The sequence below is a fragment of the Schistocerca gregaria genome, unplaced genomic scaffold, assembly GCF_023897955.1.
Source record: "Schistocerca gregaria isolate iqSchGreg1 unplaced genomic scaffold, iqSchGreg1.2 ptg000778l, whole genome shotgun sequence".
In the NCBI taxonomy this organism is placed as follows: domain Eukaryota; kingdom Metazoa; phylum Arthropoda; class Insecta; order Orthoptera; family Acrididae; genus Schistocerca; species Schistocerca gregaria.
Window position 1 is genome coordinate 52,501 of NW_026062148.1, and position 10,000 is coordinate 62,500.

General features: G+C 54.1%; 2 non-coding genes and 1 pseudogene across 2 annotated transcripts; all 3 read left to right on the forward strand.

Annotated features, from left to right (window-relative positions):
• Positions 1–2,884: 2,884 nt before the first annotated feature.
• Positions 2,885–4,777, forward strand: LOC126321954 (small subunit ribosomal RNA). Its single transcript, XR_007558680.1, has one exon. It is a non-coding gene; the product is annotated as a small subunit ribosomal RNA (ribosomal RNA).
• Positions 4,778–5,146: 369 nt separating this feature from the next.
• Positions 5,147–5,301, forward strand: LOC126321976 (5.8S ribosomal RNA). The gene has a single exon (XR_007558698.1). It is a non-coding gene; the product is annotated as a 5.8S ribosomal RNA (ribosomal RNA).
• Positions 5,302–5,489: 188 nt separating this feature from the next.
• Positions 5,490–10,000, forward strand: part of LOC126321972 (large subunit ribosomal RNA) — an 8,160-nt pseudogene continuing 3,649 nt past the window's right edge.

Below are 10,000 nucleotides of genomic sequence, written 5' to 3' on the forward strand. Positions count from 1 at the left end.
CTTAACCTAACTCAAGTTGTCCCTTAACCTAACTCAAGTTGTCCCTTAACCTAACTCAAGTTGTCCCTTAACGTAACTCAAGTTGTCCCTTAACGTAACTCAAGTTGTCCCTTAACGTAACTCAAGTTGTCCCTTAACGTAACTCAAGTTGTCCCTTAACGTAACTCAAGTTGTCCCTTAACGTAACTCAAGTTGTCCCTTAACGTAACTCAAGTTGTCCCTTAACGTAACTCAAGTTGTCCCTTAACGTAACTCAAGTTGTCCCTTAACGTAACTCAAGTTGTCCCTTAACGTAACTCAAGTTGTCCCTTAACGTAACTCAAGTTGTCCCTTAACGTAACTCAAGTTGTCCCATAACGTAACTCAAGTTGTCCCTTAACGTAACTCAAGTTGTCCCTTAACGTAACTCAAGTTGTCCCTTAACGTAACTCAAGTTGTCCCTTAACGTAACTCAAGTTGTCCCTTAACGTAACTCAAGTTGTCCCTTAACGTAACTCAAGTTGTCCCTTAACGTAACCCACGTTGTCCCTTAACGTAACCCACGTTGTCCCTTAACGTAACCCACGTTGTCCCTTAACGTAACCCACGTTGTCCCTTAACGTAACCCACGTTGTCCCTTAACGTAACCCACGTTGTCCCTTAACCTAACCCACGTTGTCCCTTAACCTAACCCACGTTGTCCCTTAACCTAACCCACGTTGTCCCTTAACCTAACCCACGTTGTCCCTTAACCTAACCCACGTTGTCCCTTAACCTAACCCACGTTGTCCCTTAACGTAACCCACGTTGTCCCTTAACGTAACCCACGTTGTCCCTTAACGTAACCCACGTTGTCCCTTAACGTAACCCACGTTGTCCCTTAACGTAACCCACGTTGTCCCTTAACGTAACCCACGTTGTCCCTTAACGTAACCCACGTTGTCCCTTAACCTAACCCACGTTGTCCCTTAACCTAACCCACGTTGTCCCTTAACCTAACCCACGTTGTCCCTTAACCTAACCCACGTTGTCCCTTAACCTAACCCACGTTGTCCCTTAACCTAACCCACGTTGTCCCTTAACCTAACCCACGTTGTCCCTTTGCCTAACATAGTTCACTGCTCGGAATCTCTGGTGTCGTTGTTATCCTCATGTAGATGTCTTGCGAGTGTTGCTTACTTTCCACATATTCCCGCTATCCACTGTCAATTGTACTGCAATAGGACTATATCGGCCCCCCCCCCTCCCCTCTCTTTGTGTCTCTGTCCTCTCAAGCTGGTCGGTCTGGCGTTTGAGTGTTAAATGAGCCTCGCAGCTGTTCAGTTGCATTCAGATGTCGACGCCCTCAGTGTACGTCGTGGTATGGTCTGTGTCCATTGTCCGCTGATGTCGTACGCGTAACCCACACGCTGTACCGATCATCGGTAGTTACGTACAGAGTGAAGTAGTGTGATACGTGTGACCGTACGCTGGCTGTGCCCAACGGTGTCGAATCTCAATTTCCATATGTTGTGCTCGATGCTACTTGTCTCGTCTCCCAATAACAGCTAGGTTGCACTGTGGTACGCCGTAGAGGCGTGTGGGAGGAACGTACGAACGCATTGTATGTCACCCTGGGTCGCTGGGGGTGGTGGTGCGGTGAGTCAGGTCAGGTCAGGTCAGCGTGAGCCGTCTGATGTAGTGACGCTTGTATTCCGACTTTGTCGTATTGCCTCACACAAAGTGCTACCCTGGTGGACCGCGTTCCATATCTGGGACATGCCGCAGATGCCGGTTGACAGTGGATCGCGGAAGGGACATCGCATACGTGCGCGGGCCACCTTCCACGTGTTCTCTTCTGCACATGTCGCAGTGTGTATGTGGTCTGATGTAGCGTGTCGTGACACATGACATCCTGGCATGCAAGAATTGTTGAATTCGCAAATGTAGGTGGACATCTACGTTTACTGCCCAAGATACGCAAATGAACTGGAAATCCGTTGTTGAGCGGTTGTTCACGCTGGAGGTGAATCTGTGATGGCGACGATCGGTACAGCTATTAACCGGTTGTTTCAGCGGTACCCGCCACATCCACACACGTGACTAGGCCCCATGTGGGTATGAAGCGATACGCGGCGGTGGCTTGGTGGGACTGTTCCCGGCCGGTGAAGGGGGGCCGCCCGGCGTGTTGGCCGCGCGCTGCGTGGGCGCACGCGCAACAGGCGGCTGGTGGGGGGCGCCGAGTGGCAGGAGCGCCAGCCGACGGGCCCGGCAGGCGGCGCAGCTACGCTGCGGCGCACCCTGCACGCGGCGCCTGGCGGCCAAAGTTGGTTCAGCCGAGCCCGGTGCGAAGCGCGGTGGACATCTGCAGTGTGCTGGTCTGATTGAGGACTGTGTGCGTTGAGGATGCGCCGCCGCCTGGCACTCGGCGCCGCGACGCCGTCTGCTGCTCGGTCGCCCCAGCGGTTCTCGCAGGTGGTTTGTATCGCAGTTGTGCGGACGTGTTGGCGCGTGCGCTGTGCTGGGAGAGTTCGCTTCTGCACCCAAGTGGGGCTTTGCCCTTGTGTGGCGCTGGCGTTGGAGCTGCCGGTCACCATAGGTGGCGCGTGTTGTCTCCCGCCGGCAATGCCACGACAGCACGCTCCCGGGCCTCTGTCGGCAGCGGCAAGCTCAGTTGGGAGCAAGGGTGTTCTCACTAAAACCGTCTACTCGCCTAACTCCGGGCGATTGCGCCTCTCTCGAAACCGACCAAGTACCTAGGACGGCGCTGCGCGCCGCCGGGACCTGAGAGGGTTTCGAGGTGTATCGTGCAGGGGAGCTCGGCCTCCTCCTGTTTGCAGAATAATTGAGCGGACGCTTGCGTGTTCGCGCGGGCCCCCGGGACACACTCCCGGGCGGCCGGCTGCTCAGCTCTAGTTGACGCAGCTCCCTGGTTGATCCTGCCAGTAGTCATATGCTTGTCTCAAAGATTAAGCCATGCATGTCTCAGTACAAGCCGCATTAAGGTGAAACCGCGAATGGCTCATTAAATCAGTTATGGTTCCTTAGATCGTACCCACGTTACTTGGATAACTGTGGTAATTCTAGAGCTAATACATGCAAACAGAGTCCCGACCAGAGATGGAAGGGACGCTTTTATTAGATCAAAACCAATCGGATTGGCTTGTCTGGTCCGTTTGCCTTGGTGACTCTGAATAACTTTGGGCTGATCGCACGGTCCTCGTACCGGCGACGCATCTTTCAAATGTCTGCCTTATCAACTGTCGATGGTAGGTTCTGCGCCTACCATGGTTGTAACGGGTAACGGGGAATCAGGGTTCGATTCCGGAGAGGGAGCCTGAGAAACGGCTACCACATCCAAGGAAGGCAGCAGGCGCGCAAATTACCCACTCCCGGCACGGGGAGGTAGTGACGAAAAATAACGATACGGGACTCATCCGAGGCCCCGTAATCGGAATGAGTACACTTTAAATCCTTTAACGAGTATCTATTGGAGGGCAAGTCTGGTGCCAGCAGCCGCGGTAATTCCAGCTCCAATAGCGTATATTAAAGTTGTTGCGGTTAAAAAGCTCGTAGTTGGATTTGTGTCCCACGCTGTTGGTTCACCGCCCGTCGGTGTTTAACTGGCATGTATCGTGGGACGTCCTGCCGGTGGGGCGAGCCGAAGGGGTGCTTTCGCGTCCCGAGGCGGACCCCGTTTAAATCCTACCAGGGTGCTCTTTGTTGAGTGTCTCGGTGGGCCGGCACGTTTACTTTGAACAAATTAGAGTGCTTAAAGCAGGCAAGCCCGCCTGAATACTGTGTGCATGGAATAATGGAATAGGACCTCGGTTCTATTTTGTTGGTTTTCGGAACCCGAGGTAATGATTAATAGGGACAGGCGGGGGCATTCGTATTGCGACGTTAGAGGTGAAATTCTTGGATCGTCGCAAGACGAACAGAAGCGAAAGCATTTGCCAAGTATGTTTTCATTAATCAAGAACGAAAGTTAGAGGTTCGAAGGCGATCAGATACCGCCCTAGTTCTAACCATAAACGATGCCAGCCAGCGATCCGCCGCAGTTCCTCCGATGACTCGGCGGGCAGCCTCCGGGAAACCAAAGCTTTTGGGTTCCGGGGGAAGTATGGTTGCAAAGCTGAAACTTAAAGGAATTGACGGAAGGGCACCACCAGGAGTGGAGCCTGCGGCTTAATTTGACTCAACACGGGAAACCTCACCAGGCCCGGACACCGGAAGGATTGACAGATTGATAGCTCTTTCTTGATTCGGTGGGTGGTGGTGCATGGCCGTTCTTAGTTGGTGGAGCGATTTGTCTGGTTAATTCCGATAACGAACGAGACTCTAGCCTGCTAACTAGTCGCGTGACATCCTTCGTGCTGTCAGCGATTACTTTTCTTCTTAGAGGGACAGGCGGCTTCTAGCCGCACGAGATTGAGCAATAACAGGTCTGTGATGCCCTTAGATGTTCTGGGCCGCACGCGCGCTACACTGAAGGAATCAGCGTGTCTTCCTAGGCCGAAAGGTCGGGGTAACCCGCTGAACCTCCTTCGTGCTAGGGATTGGGGCTTGCAATTGTTCCCCATGAACGAGGAATTCCCAGTAAGCGCGAGTCATAAGCTCGCGTTGATTACGTCCCTGCCCTTTGTACACACCGCCCGTCGCTACTACCGATTGAATGATTTAGTGAGGTCTTCGGACTGGTACGCGGCATCGACTCTGTCGTTGCCGATGCTACCGGAAAGATGACCAAACTTGATCATTTAGAGGAAGTAAAAGTCGTAACAAGGTTTCCGTAGGTGAACCTGCGGAAGGATCATTACCGACTAGACTGCATGTCTTTCGATGTGCGTGTCGTGTCGCGCAACACGCTACCTGTACGGCAGTGGCCGTGCGCCGCGTGCGGAACCACGCGTGCCTCTCAAAACTAGCGGAAGTGTTGTTGTTGTTGTTGTGTGGTACGAGCGCTGAAGCTCTGGAGCGGCTGGCCTGCGGTACCTGGCGCCTGGCGCCGGTTTTGAATGACGTTCGCCCGAGTGCCTGTCCGCTCCGGTGTGGAGCCGTACGACGCCCATCGGCTGTGAGGCCGTTGGACACAAAAAAAAATAGTGGAACAGGGGCCGTCAGACGCCTCAGTCCCGCAAATGCTACTGTCTTGAAAGAGACAGTGGGAGACTGAAAAGGAAAAGATCACCCAGGACGGTGGATCACTCGGCTCGTGGGTCGATGAAGAACGCAGCAAATTGCGCGTCGACATGTGAACTGCAGGACACATGAACATCGACGTTTCGAACGCACATTGCGGTCCATGGATTCCGTTCCCGGGCCACGTCTGGCTGAGGGTCGGCTACGTATACTGAAGCGCGCGGCGTTTGTCCCGCTTCGGAGACGTGGGAGTGTCGTGGTCGCCTGTGTGGCCGGCCGCGTCTCCTTAAACGTGCGATGCGCGCCCGTCGCCTGGCGGTTCGCATACCGGTACTTTCTCGGTAGCGTGCACAGCCGGCTGGCGGTGTGGCGTGCGACACCTCGTACAACGACCTCAGAGCAGGCGAGACTACCCGCTGAATTTAAGCATATTACTAAGCGGAGGAAAAGAAACTAACAAGGATTCCCCCAGTAGCGGCGAGCGAACAGGGAAGAGTCCAGCACCGAACCCCGCAGGCTGCCGCCTGTCGTGGCATGTGGTGTTTGGGAGGGTCCACTACCCCGACGCCTCGCGCCGAGCCCAAGTCCAACTTGAATGAGGCCACGGCCCGTAGAGGGTGCCAGGCCCGTAGCGGCCGGTGCGAGCGTCGGCGGGACCTCTCCTTCGAGTCGGGTTGCTTGAGAGTGCAGCTCCAAGTGGGTGGTAAACTCCATCTGAGACTAAATATGACCACGAGACCGATAGCGAACAAGTACCGTGAGGGAAAGTTGAAAAGAACTTTGAAGAGAGAGTTCAAAAGTACGTGAAACCATTCTGGGGTAAACGTGAGAAGTCCGAAAGGTCGAACGGGTGAGATTCACGCCCATCCGGCCACTGGCCCCCGCCCTCGGCAGATGGGGCCGGCCGCCCGCGCGGAGCAATCCGCGGCGGGGTCGTGTCCGGTTGCCTTTCCACTCGCCGCGGGGTGGGGCCGTTCCGGTGTGCGGTGGGCCGCACTTCTCCCCTAGTAGGACGTCGCGACCCGCTGGGTGCCGGCCTACGGCCCGGGTGCGCAGCCTGTCCTTCCGCGGGCCTCGGTTCGCGTCTGTTGGGCAGAGCCCCGGTGTCCTGGCTGGCTGCTCGGCGGTATATCTGGAGGAGTCGATTCGCCCCTTTGGGCGCTCGGGCTCCCGGCAAGCGCGCGCGGTTCTTCCCGGATGACGGACCTACCTGGCCCGGCCCCGGACCCGCGCCGCTGTTGGCTCGGGATGCTCTCGGGCGGAATAATCGCTCCCGTCAGCGGCGCTTCAGCTTTGGACAATTTCACGACCCGTCTTGAAACACGGACCAAGGAGTCTAACATGTGCGCGAGTCATTGGGCTGTACGAAACCTAAAGGCGTAATGAAAGTGAAGGTCTCGCCTTGCGCGGGCCGAGGGAGGATGGGGCTTCCCCGCCCTTCACGGGGCGGCGGCCTCCGCACTCCCGGGGCGTCTCGTCCTCATTGCGAGGTGAGGCGCACCTAGAGCGTACACGTTGGGACCCGAAAGATGGTGAACTATGCCTGGCCAGGACGAAGTCAGGGGAAACCCTGATGGAGGTCCGTAGCGATTCTGACGTGCAAATCGATCGTCGGAGCTGGGTATAGGGGCGAAAGACTAATCGAACCATCTAGTAGCTGGTTCCCTCCGAAGTTTCCCTCAGGATAGCTGGTGCTCGTACGAGTCTCATCCGGTAAAGCGAATGATTAGAGGCCTTGGGGCCGAAACGACCTCAACCTATTCTCAAACTTTAAATGGGTGAGATCTCCGGCTTGCTTGATATGCTGAAGCCGCGAGCAAACGACTCGGATCGGAGTGCCAAGTGGGCCACTTTTGGTAAGCAGAACTGGCGCTGTGGGATGAACCAAACGCCGAGTTAAGGCGCCCGAATCGACGCTCATGGGAAACCATGAAAGGCGTTGGTTGCTTAAGACAGCAGGACGGTGGCCATGGAAGTCGGAATCCGCTAAGGAGTGTGTAACAACTCACCTGCCGAAGCAACTAGCCCTGAAAATGGATGGCGCTGAAGCGTCGTGCCTATACTCGGCCGTCAGTCTGGCAGTCATGGCCGGTCCTCGCGGCCGGCCGCGAAGCCCTGACGAGTAGGAGGGTCGCGGCGGTGGGCGCAGAAGGGTCTGGGCGTGAGCCTGCCTGGAGCCGCCGTCGGTGCAGATCTTGGTGGTAGTAGCAAATACTCCAGCGAGGCCCTGGAGGGCTGACGCGGAGAAGGGTTTCGTGTGAACAGCCGTTGCACACGAGTCAGTCGATCCTAAGCCCTAGGAGAAATCCGATGTTGATGGGGGCCGTCATAGCATGATGCACTTTGTGCTGGCCCCCGTTGGGCGAAAGGGAATCCGGTTCCTATTCCGGAACCCGGCAGCGGAACCGATGTAAGTCGGGCCCCTCTTTTAGAGATGCTCGTCGGGGTAACCCAAAAGGACCCGGAGACGCCGTCGGGAGATCGGGGAAGAGTTTTCTTTTCTGCATGAGCGTTCGAGTTCCCTGGAATCCTCTAGCAGGGAGATAGGGTTTGGAACGCGAAGAGCACCGCAGTTGCGGCGGTGTCCCGATCTTCCCCTCGGACCTTGAAAATCCGGGAGAGGGCCACGTGGAGGTGTCGCGCCGGTTCGTACCCATATCCGCAGCAGGTCTCCAAGGTGAAGAGCCTCTAGTCGATAGAATAATGTAGGTAAGGGAAGTCGGCAAATTGGATCCGTAACTTCGGGATAAGGATTGGCTCTGAGGATCGGGGCGTGTCGGGCTTGGTCGGGAAGTGGGTCAGCGCTAACGTGCCGGGCCTGGGCGAGGTGAGTGCCGTAGGGGTGCCGGTAAGTGCGGGCGTTTAGCGCGGGCGTGGTCTGCTCTCGCCGTTGGTTGGCCTCGTGCTGGCCGGCGGTGCAGGATGCGCGCGCCTGCGCGGCGTTCGCGCCCCGGTGCTTCAACCTGCGTGCAGGATCCGAGCTCGGTCCCGTGCCTTGGCCTCCCACGGATCTTCCTTGCTGCGAGGCCGCGTCCGCCTTAGCGTGCTCCTCCGGGGGCGCGCGGGTGCGCGGATTCTCTTCGGCCGCCATTCAACGATCAACTCAGAACTGGCACGGACTGGGGGAATCCGACTGTCTAATTAAAACAAAGCATTGCGATGGCCCTAGCGGGTGTTGACGCAATGTGATTTCTGCCCAGTGCTCTGAATGTCAACGTGAAGAAATTCAAGCAAGCGCGGGTAAACGGCGGGAGTAACTATGACTCTCTTAAGGTAGCCAAATGCCTCGTCATCTAATTAGTGACGCGCATGAATGGATTAACGAGATTCCCGCTGTCCCTATCTACTTGCCACCCTCAGACCATAGATCCTCAATGGACTTACAACTTCGCCCCTTAAAAATCCTTCAAATAAATGGACAAAGATCTAAAACAGTACCTGACCAACTAGTCATGAAAATGGAGGAAGAGGAGTTAGATGTACTATTGGTACAGGAACCGTACACACTAGACAACAAAATCAAAGGCTATCCACTGGGTTATCGAATGGTTTACAGCTCCAAACGTGGAACACCAAAGGCAGCTATAATCATTCGTACTAAGAGCTTAAATGTACTTCAGCTAAACACGTTCACTGATACACATACATGTGTGGCAAGCATAAGTGGAGCCTTTGGAGAGCTGTACCTGGTGTGTGTGTACTGTCAGTATGGTGAACCTATTGACCGCTTCCTGAATAAACTTGAGGACATACTGCACAACTTAGCTGGAAAACCAGTAATTATAGGCCTAGATGCAAATGCGACATCTCCATTATGGTATGGTGATATGGCAGATGGGGATGGTAGGAAGATGGAAGACTTCATCTACCAGCATGGTCTTGTACTACTGAATGAGGAATCTCCATTAACAACTTTCAGTGGACCAAATGGAGAGAGTAACATAGACCTCACTATTTGTACAACGATTCTGGCTAGAACAACGACAAAATGGGAGGTACATGGGGGATGGACAACCAGCGATCACAGGGCCATAACATATGAAATTGCCCCACAATGTAGAAACAGAACAGCTAAAATGCAAGAAAAATACAACACACAATTTGCAAAATGGGCAATTTTTGATCAGTGCTTTGCAAAGGAAATAGAAAACCTGGAGAATATACAAGCAATGGACGTTAATGAGAAAGTCCGATGCCTTGAAGGGGCAGTACAAGCTAGCTGCAAAGAATCAATGAGAAAAAGAACCTGGCTACAGCACCCTATACCATGGTGGAACGAGACACTTAGACTACAGCGACAAAATACAGTGACAGCACGACGAACATTGCAAAATGCCCGCAGAAATGGAACTCCAGAAGAAATCGAAGCCGCTAAACAAGAGTACAACAGAAGACGCAACGATTACACAAAACAGATCACCATTGCTAAAGAGGATGCATGGAAGAAATGGGTATCTGACTGTGACAACAACAATCCCTGGGCAGCAACTCAAAAAATACTCCGACCAAAAACAGGTACAGAAAACGTCCTCAGCAACATAAAACTTCCAAACCAGACCCAAACAATGACGTGGAAGGACACAATACAGTATCTCCTGTGCTCTCTTCTGCCTGATGACAAACCAGAGGAGGATACAGATCATCAGGAAGAAGTTAAGGCGGGAAACATTAGGTACAACAATATAAAAAACGCACCAGAGTTTTCGAGAGAGGAAGTGGACACTGCCATCAAAGCATGTAAACCGAAGAAAGCTACAGGCCCTGATGGTATTGATGACCTAATAATCAAAAGAATATGGCGTACACATCCATCTCTCCTAATGGATATTTTCAACTCTTGCCTTCATGAACATACTGTACCGGAGTCATGGAAGGAAGGACTTGTGTGCATATTGCTCAA